Source organism: Electrona antarctica, assembly GCF_951216825.1.
Source record: "Electrona antarctica genome assembly, chromosome: 2".
NCBI classification, from domain to species: domain Eukaryota; kingdom Metazoa; phylum Chordata; class Actinopteri; order Myctophiformes; family Myctophidae; genus Electrona; species Electrona antarctica.
This window is the reverse complement of record NC_136807.1, coordinates 28229396-28247069: the sequence shown is the minus strand read 5'-3', so window position 1 is coordinate 28247069 and position 17674 is coordinate 28229396. Positions and strand designations below refer to the sequence as shown.

General features: G+C 44.3%; 1 protein-coding gene across 2 annotated transcripts in view; it reads right to left on the bottom strand.

The window, feature by feature from the left end:
• The window catches only part of zbtb46 (zinc finger and BTB domain containing 46), a 98261-nt gene extending 83193 nt beyond the window's left edge, over positions 1 to 15068 (bottom strand). For both annotated transcript variants that reach the window (XM_079491385.1, XM_079491386.1), the window contains exon 1: positions 14820 to 15068. The gene's annotated coding sequence lies outside the window, so the exon portion shown is untranslated. The remainder of the gene's footprint in view (positions 1 to 14819) is intronic.
• Between the last annotated feature and the right edge of the window lie 2606 nt (positions 15069 to 17674).

The window sequence follows — 17674 nt, the reverse complement described above, 5'->3', positions numbered from 1 at the left end:
AGCTCACACGGAGGGGAGTGTTAAGAAGCCGCAGCCTAAGTGTGTACTCACTCACGGGCTCCAACGTGGCGACGCCCTGCTCGACCCCCCCACCCCCACCCCCCCACCCATCTCTGCAAATAGTAGAACAGACTTCAACTAATCTAATTAGCAAACACTAACTCTGAGGGCAGGGATGCAGGTATAGGAAAACACCACAGTGTGTGTACAGTATTTCCTTTATTTACCCACTTCAATCCTAAGTGTCCCTGTTCCTGCGGTCCAACACTCTTTAATAGCCACAGTGACGTCACGCCATAGTACAGTACGTGAAGATTAAGGGAATGGAATCGACGTCACTCGAGTGTTGTTGGAGGCGCAAACAAAGGTGCTTCTTGCATGGATTTTGCATCTTTTTCTGGCTTGGGAGGGAGTTTGACAAATGAATATTTGGATGTCCCGTCTTCCTTTTCCTGCATGTTGCAATATGATCCTTAACCATAGTTCTGTGCTAGGACAGAAATAAATGTTGTTTGCACCTCCAAGACAATACAAAACACCTGTATGTGTGTCACAAATAATATAGCACCTGGGGACACCATGCAGTCAACGAAGCATCTAGGGCAGGGGTCTTAAATGTTTTTCAGGCCAAGGACCCCTTAGCTGAGATATAGATTTAAAATGTTCATAGATAGCTTCATAGACTTGTTTTTATGTACCACCACTTAAAGCCTCAGTACCGTTCACTTTGTACTTTGTCTGCTCTTATTTCCATAGTCTACAGTACACCAAACCAAACTACAAGCTCTGTAGATTGGCTTGTAGATCTGCTATTTGTTTGGCTAAGGTACTCCTCAGAATAGGGATGTCCTATCACACGAGGGTTTACAATTACAATTTACAATTTAGGCATTTAGCAGACGCTCTTAATCCAGAGCGACTTACAATAGGCAAGAACAAAAAGCATGGGAATACATCACATATGTAAAAATGCATTTATCGCGAAACATGCGTAAGCTAAGAACGTGACTAGAACATATCTATATAATGACACTATACATATAAACTACACATATATGCTATACTATGCTGTACATATATACTATGAAGTGCTATGACTACATACAATGCACTTATTGTGCTGTCTACATGACATGCTATAAGTCTGTTTCAAATGCTATATAAGTCTAAGAAGTGCTGTCTAAGGGGGGTAGGGTAAGTGCTATGGGCCATGATGGAGTCTGAAAAGGTGGGTTTTCAGACTACGGCGGAAGGGTTTGGTGCCACCCCTAGGGGTCCCGGACCCCACGGCGAAGACCAGGGTTCATCACCATGCCTGCTTGTGGTGGACACTTTTGTCAAAATTATATTTTTGTCAGAGACGTACAAAATGAGTGGACAATAATATTAGCAGAAACAAAGAGCTAGCCCTGAATGGCCATAACAGGTCTGTAACTCTGAGAGTGATTCATTTGTACACTCTCAGAGTTAACCCATTTTGGGCGGGAACCCCTTTTGGTGTTAGCATTATGTTGTGCTTTAGCTATTTAAAAATAGCAGATCTACAAGCTCATAGCGTGCCACCGAGTGGCGCGCTACGAGCTTGTAGGTCTGCTATTTTTGAAAAATCGAAAACTGTCAGGATGTAGAAGACATTTTTAGAATCTGATCTCAGGTCAAAATAGGTTAAGGGGGTCCTTGTAAATAAAACATTTGAGAACCACTACTAGTTGGACTCCTAATGCCATAGTGTCGTAGTAAATAGGTGTCATATATATTCTGAAGAAAACCTGGAGATTGGCATTGAGTAATTATAAGAACATTATAATGGTGTATAAAAAAGAAAATGTAAAGAAATTGCCACGGAAAAGACCAAGTCTTTGCCACGGACACATTTGTCCATGTGCAGACATATTGACGAGCCCCGTTGAAGACACCTGATACAGGGTTTCAAGTGGTTAACATGGAACATTAGGAGGAAGGATGATTCCTGTGGATGGAGATGGACGCTATAGCATGCGACTGCAACCCAGCACAGACACAGCACAGGAACTGGGTATAAGTTCCATATATATATATATAGAGACAGTGTTTATAATGACACAGTTATATATAACAGCCCAGAGGCTGCGTTGTCACTCATCAAGCTGATCAGAAAAAAACCCAAAACAAAGCAGCTACTGTACTTCAGTTGATGAGTCTCCCCGGTAGCTTTTTTGTTTTTACAACTCCGTCCTTCAACGGCGAGGGGGAGCGGGAGAAAAGAAGGTGAGATAAAGGTAGAGAAATGAGGAGGAGAGAAGAGGAGTATCTAAATATAGATAGACTCACATTTTGGAGTCAGAAGAGGGAGAGAGACAGTGAAGGGTAAGAAATAGGGAGGGAGGGAGGGAGGGAGGGAGGGATGGGTAGGTGAGGAGGGCGGAGGAGAGAGAATTTGATGGAAGAGAGCGAGTGGTAGCTCAGAGAGAGAGAGGAAGGGAGGAAGGAAGGGAGGGAGGGGAGAGAGAGTGACGGAGAAGATGAAGTCTAAAAAAAGGAGAAAAGGGAACAAAGGAAAGCGCAGTACAGATGAAAGTAAAGAGTGGTAGTGAGTACAGATGGAGTGGTGAAAGATGAATGGAAGAAGAGAGAGAGAGTCGGGAGGAGAGAGAGCATCAGTGCAGCCAGAGAAGGATGGTTCAGGGAGCCCAGGGTCGCTTCCTTAAATTGACACTGTAAAAACCCCAGTGTCAATTGTACTCTGAGTACTCTGAACCACCTCAGCCTGATATAATATTGTACGACAAATAGAGAAAATAGCTCATCTACAAACTATCTGGCAACCTTATGGTATTTTTAAGACTTTATGTGATAAAGACAGTAATCACGAAGAGAGTGACATGCAGCAAATGGTCTCGGGTGGTCAGGAATTGAACCGGCAGGGATCAGGCTCACTACCAGGCATTTGACCCAATAGTGTTACAGCCCCTAACCACTCAGGTTAATGTGGTAAGAGTTTGCAGTGTATTGTTGTTTAGTGGACAGCTTAGAACACATAACATGGGGACGCTCTATTGTTTCCTCGACACAGACATTTTCAATAAGCATTCAACACATCAGCCCAGGCATCCAACCATCAAAACATGGAATCAATGTCCTACTGTTTCATCATGGACTTTTATCTTATAATATCAGGCATAGCTCCCGCAAAGACAATGGAGCCATTTTGTGTAACCTAAAGTGTTCTGTCACTAATCGATGGAAGGCGCAAGGCCATCAGATTCCTTTGTTTTGTCTTTGTCTCTCCGCAATGCACCCGTAGGCTATTCATGGAACAGCGACGCCGATTGTGAGTAGGTACTACAAAAGAACACCAAAACCAAAACAGTCCATTATCACATTAAAACAAAGAATATGTTGCATTACTTTGAATCCTTGTTAACAAGAAAAGAAGAACATGGTACTGAAGAAGATATGGAGGGTGATGTGGCTTAAGGCCAGCATGTCCACACTGATTGATGAAGCGAGATGGTCTACCACACAAATGCCTCACCTGTCATCCCCTGCCTCGCCTTCAGACACTCGCCATGTGTTAACTTGATCGCGGTTTGACGCGTGACTGTCACCCGTTGACTAACATGAACGACTGCCACAGCTAACTGCCTTCTGGAACCAACCAACCACTGGCACTTTTCTTTTACTTTTTTTCTCACAGCAATGGAAAGAACAGGAACGAACGTTATGTACAGAAATGCCATAGCCAAAAATAAGGGAAGAAGAGAGTGGGAGTGGGAGAGACAGAGACAAAAGGACCACTGTGTATGTAAACTCCTGTGATCGCGCCCACCGTCGCTAAGAAATGACACCCACCATGGAAAGCTAATTTTGAAGAAGCCGTGCATTCCCACATTGTGAGACATTGCCGCCGGTGTCAGGTGTCTGACCAAAACACCACTCATCAGGCTAGCGGAGCCTCCCATGACACACACAAACACACACACACACACACACACACACACACACACACACACACACACACACACACACACACACACACACACACACACACACACACACACACACACACACACACACACACACACACACACACACACACACACACACACACACACACACACACACACACACACACACACACACACACACACACACACACACACACACACACACACACACACACACACACACACACACACACACACACACACACACACCAAAACAACTATGAGGGTGGGGGGAGCAAAACAGACAAGGGCAAGAGAAAAGGCCCAGCCATAGATAAAGGTGGAGAAAGAGAGAATGGGTGGAAAGAGGATGACTGGGAGGACAGAAAACAAGAGAGGGAAAGACGAGCGTTGCCAACTCGCAGGGTTCATTGACAGGACGAGTGAAGAACAAAACCCCAGCGACAATGACAGTTTTTGCCTATGTGTAAGCGAGTGTGTGTGTGTGTGTGTGTGTGTGTGTGTGTGTGTGTGTGTGTGTGTGTGTGTGTGTGTGTGTGTGTGTGTGTAAAAGGACTAAAGGGTGGGGGGATGGGGGTGGTGTAGTGCGGGATCACCACCAGCAGCAAATTGAAAGGAGGATGTGAACCTACTCGCTTCTGTTTTCATTGGCGACCTCGCAGGGCCTCCTTCGTTCTCCGCACCTCAACCTGCTGTCGGTCCAAAACGGAAGCATGCAAAGCAAGAGACAGCAGCACCGCCACATCACTTCAATGGGCTCTATGCACACACGCCATTAGAAAGAACTTGGGCCCCGTCCTTCTCTTCACAGGTGTTACCGATGATACTAACGAAGGCTCTGTTCCATTCTGGTCAAACAGAGTCAGGGTGCTGCTAATTGTGCATGTTGGCTCACTGGAAACACACTGCTACAGTACATCCTTGAGGTCTGTAACTCTGACAGTGTACAAATGTACACTTGCACAGTCTCAGAGTTACGGGGGTCCTTGAAATTAAAACGTTTGAAAACCACTGCACACTAAATGGAACAGTATCATCGGTAACACCTGTGAAGGAAGTATCGAAGCTGCCCGGAAGTAGGAAGAGTTATTGTGTGTAGAAGCCATTCCAGTGCCACAGTAACACGCTAAGAAAGAATCAGTCCCGTCTTTGATGTCCAACAATGTCTCCCTTCTCCACTTGACCATTAGTGTTAGAACCTGAACCGCTGGAAAGAACCTAGTGTGGGAGGCTTATTTCAAGAGAATGAAGAAGTTAACGTTTATTTGTCACTCACTCCTACAGGCAGAAGTAGCGGAATGTTGCCGAGCCATGTTCCACAACACTGTGCTAACAATAGCAATACAATATACAGTACACACGATAATAATAGTTAATAGCTGGAATGTAATGGAGGGAAAACACACACACACACACACACACACACACACACACAACTAATTAAGTTATGTAATTCACTGCAGATGCTGAAAGGCTCATCTCCGATATAAACCACAAAATAACTTAAAGTTAAAGTAAAAGCACAGTAGTCTTAGAAAACCAGCTATGATCTAATACTCGAAACGAAGGCATTGCTCGCTGAAAACAACCCACAAAATATATTGTACAGTATCTCATATGTCCAAAACTCTTACTTTTCAGGATTCAAATTAAAAAAAAAAGTAGCAAAAGCTTTTTTTTAATCCTGGAAAGTAACAGGTTTTCTTTTTTTTTCATATGAGGTTTGCACCCGACAGAGACCATATCCATATGTACTGTACAAAGTGTTAATTTATGAAGAAAGTTAGAATATAAGAACGGAAAGTTAGAATATAAGAGCCAAGGTTTCTGCCCCGACAGTGTTTATATGCATTTGTTTGCGGAGAAGGAAGAGTGGACTACCGTTTGCTCGCTCGGCACTGATTAAGTGGAGGTTAAAACACAAACTTCGGGGTTGGGGGGGGGGGGGGGGGGGGAAGGGAGTGGTGGTGGGAGGGAGGGGGGGGTATTAAAAATGAGAAAGGGAACAGGGAGGAGAGGGTAAAAATGAGAAAGGGAGTAGGGGAAGGGTAAAAATGAGAAATGAGAGTAGGGGAGGCCACAGGAGGCACCTGGCCCACTTACAGCAAGAGGAGGGGGTGGTGTGGGAGGAGGAAGAGGATGAGGAGGAGGGGAGGGGGGGGTGGGAGATTAAGAAGGAGAGGGAGGGAGGGAGGAGGAGGCCTGGAAGAGAAAAGAGCGGAGGAGGGGAGAGGAGAGGCAGCTGGGAGGGATACAGGGGGCACGGTGAGGGCAGGGGGTGCAGCGCCGGTGGAGAAAACAAGGCAACGGAGAATCAAGGAGAAAGGTGAGGAGTGAAGGGAGAGAGAGAGGAGGAGGTAAAGTGAAGAGAATAGATGTGGTAATGGATGTGTGTGTGTGGGGGGAGGGGGGGGGGGGGGGTGAAGGGCAGAGGACGAGGCGAGTGAGAGAAGAAGAGGCGGCGGCGGGGGTTGGATGGAACGGGGAGGACAAGGGTTGGTGTGTCTGTGTATGTGTGTGTGTGTGTGTGTGCGCGCGTGTGTGTGTGCGTGGGTGTCTAAAGAATTATCATGAAAAACACCAAAAGTATTTGAATAACCGACCCGTAACAGGTTGGTTCCATCTCGCACTGTATAGCGGTCCGCGTCCATCCGTCCACCCATAATAATATCCCCACCAAACAACCCACCCACCCACCCACAAGTCCACGCTCCACCTCAAATCAATGAATATTTCATGGCCATGATGGCACTTTTAAAGCAAAAACTAATTAGCAAATCCAAGTTGATCTGGCATTAGTCATATCAGTCCAATTAAAAGCCCGGGCCTACTGTACATGTTAATGGCAGCGAAGTGGAATAATTGTATGTTGAGCAGGGGAGAGAATGTTAAACAGGCCTTGTTAGCAGCACTTTAGCACTCTAGCCTGAACCCATGGCTGGATTACGAAACTCTCCAAAAGCACCAAACCAGGATAATGTTTCGTTAGCAATACAGATGCATGCGCGCGCGTGGTCTCTCTCTCTCTCACACACACACACACACACACACACACACACACACACACACACACACACACACACACACACACACACACACACACACACACACACAGAGACCTTTACAATTATCCAAAGAAAACTCTGTCCATTAGGAGTGTTATCATCAATTCCATATACACTGTTAGGGATCGGGGCCAATGCTTATAGCAAAAAAGAAGAGGAATGTGTGTCCAGGGAAGAGGGTTTTATGCTTCAGTTAATGATGTTAAACAGTAATCCTAATGTTGCCAGAGGCTCACAGGTCAGACACAATGTTGGTACAAGAAGCAGGGACTGGGACGAATCTATATTCTGCCTTCAGACAGCGCTTCTGCGGTCCAGAGTGGTCAATACAAGGTTGGACGGAGCTTGTATTTGGGTGGTGTTGGGTCGAGAAAGGTGTTATTTTTTCACTTGGGTTTTCCCCAAACCTTGCTCTCTGTGTGTGTGTATGTGTGTGTGTGTGTGTGTGTGTGTGTGTGTGTGTGTGTGTGTGTGTGTGTGTGTGTGTGTGTGTGTGTGTGTGTGTGTGTGTGTGTGTGTAAGGATCAGTTTAGATTGAGACAGACAGCATTGACAACCTCAGACTAAACCGTGCTGCGTGAAAACGCAACGCAATAACAATGTTCTGGAACACTTTCATTGGGGACGTCTATTTTATCCAAGACCCCCCACCCCCCAAAAATGTAAAAAAATAAATAATAAAATCCTCTCCCTCTCTTTCTTTCTCTCTCTCTCTCTCTCTCTCTCTCTCTCTCTACTTCCTTTCCCTCTACCTCTCGTACCTCCCTGTCTCTCACTCACCTGAGCTTTGATATGCTAATCTCACGCCAGTCGAAAGCCCGGGGCTAGTTGACTGTTCTAAAGATGTATTTGCTCAAAGAAGGCGCTCAATTTCTGCATCAAATGTGGGAATAAAAGACAAACTCTCTCTCGCTGGCAAAATAACTACAAACACATATACACATAACTGTGCTTTCAGCGCTGCTGTGTGCAGGAATATATTTGCACTAATGGATGCTAAGCCTCAAAACATATTTGTTTGCTCATACCTGAAAACGAAGCAGGATTCAAGGGCAATTAGAATCCAGACTTTCTTCTATGTTGTTTATACAAGAAACACCAAAGGAAGGATTTTGTGAAGAATCCCCCGTCCTAAAATCATGCACCATGATGATCAAGTACTACCTAATTAAAGTGTTTAAATTGGTCTCAAAAAGGTGATAAATCTTTGCGAGGTGATAACTGAGTCCTTTCAGATAAGGACAAAGTTGTCCATTTCTAAGTTGTCACTTAGAAATTGTGACGTCTTCATTTTCCACCTATTTATTATTTGCTTAGCCGCCTAATGGCTAACGCCTTCGTACAAGTGTGTGTGTGTGTGTGTGTGTGTGTGTGTGTGTGTGTGTGTGTGTGTGTGTGTGTGTGTGTGTGTGTGTGTGTGTGTGTGTGTGTGCGCGCGTACAGTAGTTGGTTTGCATGTTGTACTTTTTCCCCATTGGCTGACATGAGTTTGCTCCGAGAGGCCAGCTCTGCCACATAATTACACAGTATGGGCTGACAGATAACTAACCTTACAGTACAAAGCATATACTTCTGGGAATTCAGTGTCAATATTTAGGCAAATGAGGTCAACGTTGGTGATATTTAAAAGCAAACAAATGATTGTGGACATAAGTAAATTATTTTACAATCACAAAGATATAATTGTTTTGCTGTGTCAGAGACAACTCTAATGTGTGTCGAGTAAGGTCTAGGAAAACCCAAAACCATATAGTGTCTCAATGTATATATTCATTTTTCATTTCTCTGGGAAAAAAAGAAAGAATGAATTTGTTATTTCCCCTTGGTCTGTGTAAGGGCATGAATGTTTGCCTGGGGAAATACCCTTAAAATCATTTATGGTTAGGCTAGGGCTATATAGTTTCAAAGCCATTGGAACGAAACAGGAGATAATTATGCAGAACAGAATTTGAAACAGGGCTGGGGGCGATATGGACAAAATCAAACATCATCACAATGATGGTGAGGTTACATTGGTGTGGTTGTTAATGTTGGTGAGGTTACATTGGTGTGGTTGTTGTGTTTGTATTTAGGGTTTGTTCCTGGAGGCTGAAACCTTCGAAACAGTGATATAGTGATATCACAATATCATCCCCTCCCCTAACCCCTCCCCCTTTATCATACAACCACAGATGTGGGTGTGGCTATAGTTCAGGTGGATCACCACCTATCACCACCCACCAGGCAAACCAGGCATACTTAATGAACTGGACGGCGTGTCCACATAAAACGACATTACAAATACTGTACACTTTTTTGAGAAAATTCTTCCTCCTTATATAATAATAATACCTGATGATCATGTTTTAGGGTGGAAAAAAATCATGGCACTCCATCTTTAACCTTGTGAAATGATGCCTAACCCTAAACGTATTAATAACCTTAACCTCAGTAAAACGTATACAAGAACCGCTGGGATCGAGCCATCCGCATACAACATGGGGGTAAGTGTGCTCTGGGGCGAGCGTTTCGGTTACTACGTGTATTGGAGGAGAAACGTACTCGCATACACGCTCCCTAAGACCAACCAGTAGGGGTCAGCAGCAGCGAGAAGAGACAAAAGTACATGGGGACTTGGTAGTGGGAATTGGCTGAACAACTCAATTGGTATAGAAACGAGGGAAAGGATTTAAAGAATTGAAAGAAAAAAGGAGGTGGACCAAAAAAACATTGTTTAGTCTGAACCTGCCCATGTAAGGATTTTCACATAAAACCTCTGTATAAAATGAACCACTTACTGCAAAATGGACAGAAAAGGGAAAAGAGACTGTCTAAGTCTGGTCCAGAAGATGTCTGGTAATAGGCCATATGATTGCCTGCACTAGCAGTTTGATGAACAGTTCATTTTCTTTCTCTTTCTTCTTTTTGAAGAATAACAGTTCAGATTCACGAAATCTCCCAACGGTTTGCAAATTTTGACAGCAGCAAAAGCCCTATAATGAGATCTTAAAAGTGACCACTCTTTAAACCCAAATAAACAGTCCAATTAAACCACAAGACAACAAGCCTTTTTTTTTTAAACAATCCATATTCTCTCCCAACAACACACAGCAAGAAAAAACTAACTAAAGAAAGAGCTATGCATATTGTTACTTGTTTATATGAAGATAATTTGACGAGAATACGAAGAATAACCCGGAGAAGATAGTTGGGACAATCTTATAACAATATCACAGCAGCATCTTCTCATTTAGAAAAGACGAACACACACACACACACTCACACACACAGGTGGATGTTAATATTTCATTGTGTGTGTGTGTGTGTGTGTGTGTGTGTGTGTGTGTGTGTGTGTGTGTGTGTGTGTGTGTGTGTGTGTGTGTGTGTGTGTGTGTGTGTGTGCGTGTGCGTGTGCGCGTGTGTGTGTGTTTTCATGCATGGGGGTTGCATAAGTTGAAGTCACCTGTCCTCTCAGCTACGAAAGGACGATCAGTTCGGGGGACAGCAATACAGCACGCGCGCACGCACGCCTGCACACACGCACACGCACACACACACACACACACACACACACACACACACACACACACACACACACACACACACACACACACACACACACACACACACACACACACATCCCCCCACCTAACAACTCAACCCAGGGGGATTAAGAACACCTGTATTCTGCATTGCACAATGAACTGAATAGAAGCAGCTAAGCTAAAAAAGCCTCAGAGTCATTAACTGGATGGGGGTGTTTTTTGTGTGTGTGTGTGTGTGTGTGTGTGTGTGTGTGTGTGTGTGTGTGTGTGTGTGTGTGTGTGTGTGTGTGTGTGTGTGTGTGTGTGTGTGTGTGTGTGTGTTGTTGGGGCTGTTGAGGTTGTTGGTTTAATGTGTGGTGAACTGTCACGACACGAATCAAACGTGAGAATAATAATATTCACAGATATTAAGGAAAGAGAGAGAGAGAGAGAGAGAGAGAGAGAGAGAGAGAGTGAGTTGTCAGAGAATTCCGGAGAGACGTGGCGTGTAATGGGAGATGTGTCAACACATGCAAGTCTAAACGGTTCATTTTGCAGTGCGTTAGCCAAACAGGTGTTCCCATTAACAAGTGAGCTCCAAAGGGATCCGAGATAGAGAGACTGGCAGAGAGGGATGGAGAGAGGGAGATAGAGCGAGAGGAGGATGGAGAGATGGAGAGAGAGAGGAGGATGGGGAGATGGAGAGAGAGAGGAGGATGGGGAGATGGAGAGAGGGAGAGAAGGATGGAGAGATGGAACGAGAGAGAGAGAGAGAGAGAGAGAGAGGGAGAGAGAAAGCGGGGGTGAGAGAAAGGTAGAGACACTAGGGTTCTACGAAAGAATAATTGGGTCTTTATGGAGCATTTGCCCTCTTTTCTCTATTTGTGAAGAATATACAGTAAAATAGAGTGGAGGGCTGCATGGTTTACTGTCAAGTTGTCAACACACACACACACACACACACACACACACACACACACACACACACACACACACACGTGAGGGGGCAGCGAGCGCAGCTCTTCCCCTGGGTTCTAGTAGCTAGAGCCAGCTAACCTGTTACCACACAGTTCATCCCACAACCTGGGAGTATGCACAAGCTCCACCCACACACATACAAGCAAGCTAACACACAAACACGCACGCATACTGTATGCTCTGCACGCACACGCACACACACACACACACACACACACACACACACACCACACACACACACACACACACCACACACACACACACACACACACACACACTAAGATGCAGCAAGTATCATGGGTTTTCAAACCCCACTAGAAGCTCACCTCTCAAGAGGTAAACAGTCATTTCATCACCCACATCATCTCTCAATTTTCTAAGTTAATTGGCAACTGTTTAAAAATCCCTTCCTCTTACTAAACCATTTTATTTTGTTTTGTTTTATTTGGTCTTTCGTCCATTCAGTGTGCCTTTTAGTTTAACTCTGAAAGTGTAAATAATGGACTCTTGTCTTTACCATGTTCACAGTTAAAGTAAGACTGCATCTTCTAGCTGTTACTGGTCCAGGTTTCACATTGGTGGCAGGGGGAGTTTAAATCGATTTACCCCCACGACGCACACATGCACACACGCACGCACGCACGCACGCACACACACACACACACGCACACACACACACAGTGTTAATTTAACTCTGGGAATATACAAGTGGAACCGAATACGGGTCCATTCGGTTCCGCGTGTACACTCTCAGAGAGCACAAACACACACGGACATGCACTGACACATACTGTACATATCATCTCTGTCCGGTGGAAACTTCATATGTCCGAAACTGTGACTTTCCAGGATTCAAGATCGACAAGTTCAAAGCGCATCACTTCGCGTTTAAAGAGCTTGTGGATCTGCTACTGTTGATGCTTTTGTGTGATACCGTAGCATGATCAAGTATAGGGCACTAATTTACGGGGGGGAAACTATGGAGATAAGAGGTTTCTGCCCAACAGACAGCGACAACATACAGTTATACACCACTGCTGTCCCCTAGCCTAATATTGACACTACACAGCCACACCTGAGGGAAGCGAGCTCAGCAGGGGGACAGTGGGAGGCCGAGGCGACAAGACTCAAAAGCATTCTGAGACACCGATCCACGCCAAGATGGCAGCTGCTGTCAGCCCCTGTCTCTGGATGTGACTCTGCTCGTGTGTGAATGTTAGTTGGTGGCTGACACCATCTAAAGCCTTGTCCTGCCAATCACAACACCGCTGTGTGCAAGGCAAGAGCGCACATGCACATGGACACACACACACTACTGCACCTAACACACACACAGAGAGAGGGACACACGTGCGCGCACACACACGCACGCACGCACGCACAGGGAGAGAGATAAAGTAATAGCATAATTAAATAAAATGTACTTTCAAGGTCTTAAAAGTATCAAGTTTGTCTGACCCTTTAATTCAAAGCAAATAGGACCAAAAAAACCCTCATTGACTATTTCACGCACTTTTGGACAAATAAATGTATCCCAATTATGCAGTCAGTCTCTCCAGTCTTAAGGTTTGTCAGCATACATAGATGGTTCGAAAACTAAGAAAAGTGGAAGCACTTGAGAGGTTAAAAAAAATAAAAAATAAAATAGGGCTCTTATTGTATAGGTCACATGTAGAAATGTTATTGTCACATCAGAGGAATTGGCTAATATATACCTGTACGTCAATCAATCAATCAATCAATCTACAAAAGGTTATGCTGCTATATGTTTTTAGGGCAAATAAGGTTAATTACAAACAGACGCACCTTGCACGTAGAGAGCTCTAATAGGCGCACTGTAAGCTCACAAGAGAGAGAGAAAGCGTCAATAAAAGTGGGGTTGTTCCCCTTTAGAAAATGGAGGAAGACGGAACTGACCAGTTTCAGGGGGCAGACACACACACACTCACTCAGTACACTGACTGTAGGTAGGACTAGGCTACATCCATATAATAACTGAATAACACGCTCACAGAATAGAGACGCTCAACGAAACGCATCACGTTTCAGCCTCACAATCACCCACCACGACCGAAAAAAGAAAAAGCTAAAACACTTGACGCCACACTTTGAAACTCTCCCATCCGCGCAGCCAGGCAGCCATAAAGAAAAGCAGCACGGGGGATCAGCAGAGATGATTATCAGCTGTTATTGCCTCAGCAGCACAATTACCCCAAAATTACCCAACAAGACAAGAAGAAGAGCACCAAATGCCTGAAAACAAAATCCCCCCATAGTCTCTCTCTTGTCTGTCTGGTTAGTCTAGGGGGTGGGTGTTGACGCAGCAAAAAAAAATTCCAGCTGGAGAAATCCCCCTTTTGGAGGTTAACCGAGGGAAGGCATGGGGCTTTCATTCTCAACGAACAAACCCCCCCCCCCAGACTCTGGAGGAACCACGGACTGAGGCAACAGGGCATCATGCATGCTTCCGCGGAAGCCGTCGCCCCAATATATACGGTTATAATTCCGTCACAAACTTTCAGGATTTCATCTCTTCATCAATCGCTTTTAAATCAAGGTGCGAGAGCGAGCCCCCACGGCCACGGTCCAGGCAGACAGACATGATATCCAACATAATAGTCTTTCTAGAGACATCACAGAGGCTACCTGACGTGTTTATATATATCCAATAATAATGCATTGCTACCCATAGCCCTTTTATGGGGAGCTTGTCTTCTTGCCATTTCATAATAAAACCCCGAGCTGTTAATTATTTCACATGCAAAGCAGCGCACAAATAAACCACGCGAATGGCCGAAACATAATAATAATAATAGACCAAATAATGATACAGGCATGTCCAGAAAAATATCAACAAGAGAATTCGAGCCAGATGTCCGTCAGTCACCGTCACGTATCATACTAGACTCAGGTAGGCGGGCGGACTTTCAGACAGTCGCTTGGAGGGCATAGCTGTCAAAATATACACTTGTCTCGTCCGCCCAAAACATGGATATATAAATCACATGTACAATAAATACAACACAAATCGGTTCATGACTGGCTAAGTAATACGACGACTGTAGAGTTTCATTGTTTCGCGTTTTCCCTCAACCTGTGTGCGTCTTTAACACGAACTACAACATGAGAGGCTAGACACGGCTCCTCTCTGCTCTCTACGTGAATAAAGAAAACTAATTGTTGACATGCCATATCAATATTATTAATACCATAAAGACACGGACATGATGACAAGCCTTTCATTTGAGGATATATATCTTATAAAACCCATGCGGGGGGCAGATAGATAGATAGATCGTGGGAGAATGAACGGAAGTGAGACATACCTGTTACCCCATGGGGTCTGGGGTAGACGCGGTGCTGTGCTGCTGCTGTGACGGTTCTCTTTGGACTCCAATCTGCCGTGTGACAGCGTGAGAGAGAGAGAGAGAGGAAAGGAACGGGGGGTATGTATATGTATGTTAACACAATACTATTCTTTTTCTGCCCCTTCTTCTTCTGACGCCTTTTTTCTCCCTTTCTCTCTTTTTAAGTGTTATATTCCCCTGCTTTCTCTCCCACTCTCCTCTCGCGCCTCTCCGCCAGGCTTCTCTTTTTTTCGCTCTCTCTCTCCCCCTCCTCCCCTGCTTTTCCGTGTCTTGGTATCAGGAACCAGCCTCCCCTTCTTCAGTCTCTCTCTCTCTCTCTCTCTCTCTCTCCCCCCACCTCCTTCAGTTCATAGCGCTGTGTCCCTGTATCTCTGCTCTCTCTCTCTCTCTCTCTCTCTCTCTCTCTCTGGGCAGAGTCAGGAAATGAGGCAACAGGAACGCACATGCGGATCCATCTGCGACCAGTTCCACTGAGTCTTCTTATCAGTGACACTCAATCACATTCTGTCATTATTATTTTTTGAGTAACACTTATTAGTGATTCTTGCAGAATGACTTGGGCAAAAGGCTAGATTAGCCTACAGATTGGGATTTATTATTATTATTATAATTATTATAATAATAATTATAATTACGGTATTATTGCTACTATAATGCCAGTGGTTCCCAAACATTTTCATGCCAGGGATTGAGGGATATGTATTTGAACAAACAAAGAGATAGGGGCGCACACCAATAGTGGGGAGGTGCTGACCACGGGAGACAAAACTTGAAAAAAGGATTACGCACAGCTCGTAATCATGATGCAAAAACATTTTTTATTATAAGACCAACGTTTCGCCACCCTTCTTCAGGGTATGTATTTGGCCACAGACCTACCACCTGAAAAGATTTTGTGCCAGGGACAACCCCAGAAGAGAAGATTTGTGGGCCCCCTGGAGTCCCTTCAAGGCCCCACTTTGAGAACCACTGATTTCTGCAATACAAATTCTGCAGTTATAGTTAGAGCGGTCAGTGACAAGATGCAGATATATTATATGGTCAGTTTAAAAACAGAGGGTTAGGTAACAATCTAAACGTGAACCCATTTGAATGTACAGTAGAAGCTGTGGGTCTCAGTCATGTATGATGACTTCTGGGCTGAGTTGCCAGGTCTAAGTGATGAACAGGGACTTACAGTGCACCACACACCCTCTTGTGGTAAGACAAGAAAACACCAATCAATCACATGAAGGGAATATTGACACTCTAGTCTACTGTATAGTCACTATATGCATTCGGAAAACACAGTTGTAAACTATGTTGATCTGTTGCACACAGTGACGTTTGACAAAAGTCACGGACAATTCCATGATAGTGTTACTTCACCTCTCCGCACATGATTTCAACTGGATTATTTTTTCTTTTTCAGCTTCAACAGACTGCAATTCTTCCTTCAATGAGAGAGAGAGGGGGAGGGAGGGGAGGTGGAGAGGGAGAGAGAGATCATAAAATGCTGACACAACTCTTGGGTTCATACATCAGTTTTTGTTGTAATAGGCCTACATTCCAATAAGTGAGTATGTAAATCTGTCAGGTCAGTTGTGCATGTGTGTGTGTGTGTGTGTGTGTGTGTGTGTGTGTGTGTGTGTGTGTGTGTGTGTGTGTGTGTGTGTGTGTGTGTGTGTGTGTGTTTTACTTCTACACCTACATTGATTGATTGATTGATTGATTGATTGATTGATTGATCTGATACTTAATTAACAGTTTGCAAATAATACAGTTATACTGGTACGATTATACAATGAAAGCTAAAGGGATAACACAAAAAGCCTTTAGGGCTTGTTTCCATTGTGATCCTGTGTATTCAATTCATCAAAATCTCAAAACGTACAAATCTGCTATCTTATCTATAGGGACCATGTGGAGGCAGCAACACAGTTGGTTATATATGTTTAAATGATCTTTGAATAGGAAGACCATCACACATGGACATGTTCTGTAGTGGGGTGTAGTATTTTGCATACTTGCTGCTATATTATATATTGCTGTGCTACAATTTACAATTTAGGCATTTAGCAGACGCTCTTAATCCAGTGCTTTGATGTGATCTGTCTTTGTACGTGTGAATGTGATTAAAAATAGCAATAGGCACCTTTTGGGAGTACAAATCACAGTATTATTTGTTCTGATACAACTGACAAATTAACTTGAACCTTTTTTATTATTATTTTTTTTGATTGAATACTAGTCAGAAATGTAAACAGCATATACAGTATACTGTCGGACATTAAGGCTAAAGGGATAACACAAAGTCCTGGGGACTAGTTTCCATTGTGGTCCACTGGTCCTAAAAGGTCGCCTGAGACAAATCCGGCGAACTCGGGCGGTCTCTACCTGGTCCTCTACCTCAGGGGTTCTCAACCCGTGGGTCGCGACCCCTTGGGGGGTCGCCAAATTAGTTTGGGGGGTCCCCAAATTATTAAAAATAAATAAAATAAAAAGATTTTTTTTTTTTTTTTTAATCACGATTTTTCAAAAATAGCAGACCTACAAGCTCGTAGCGCACCTGAGCTTGTAGATCTGCTATTTTTAAATAGCTAAATTATAACAATGCTTAACACACCAAAAGGGGTTCCCGCCCAACGTTATTTTAGCAGTCAATTTATATTGGGGGTCGGGAGGGGGCGGGGCGGGGGTCCCGAGACGTTGCCAAAGCATTTTCGGGGGTCCCCGGCCAAAAACGTTGAGAACCCCTGCTCTACCTTAACCTCAGTGCCAAAATCTAACCCTATTCCTAAACTTAACCTCAGTAAAAACGATGCCTAAACCTA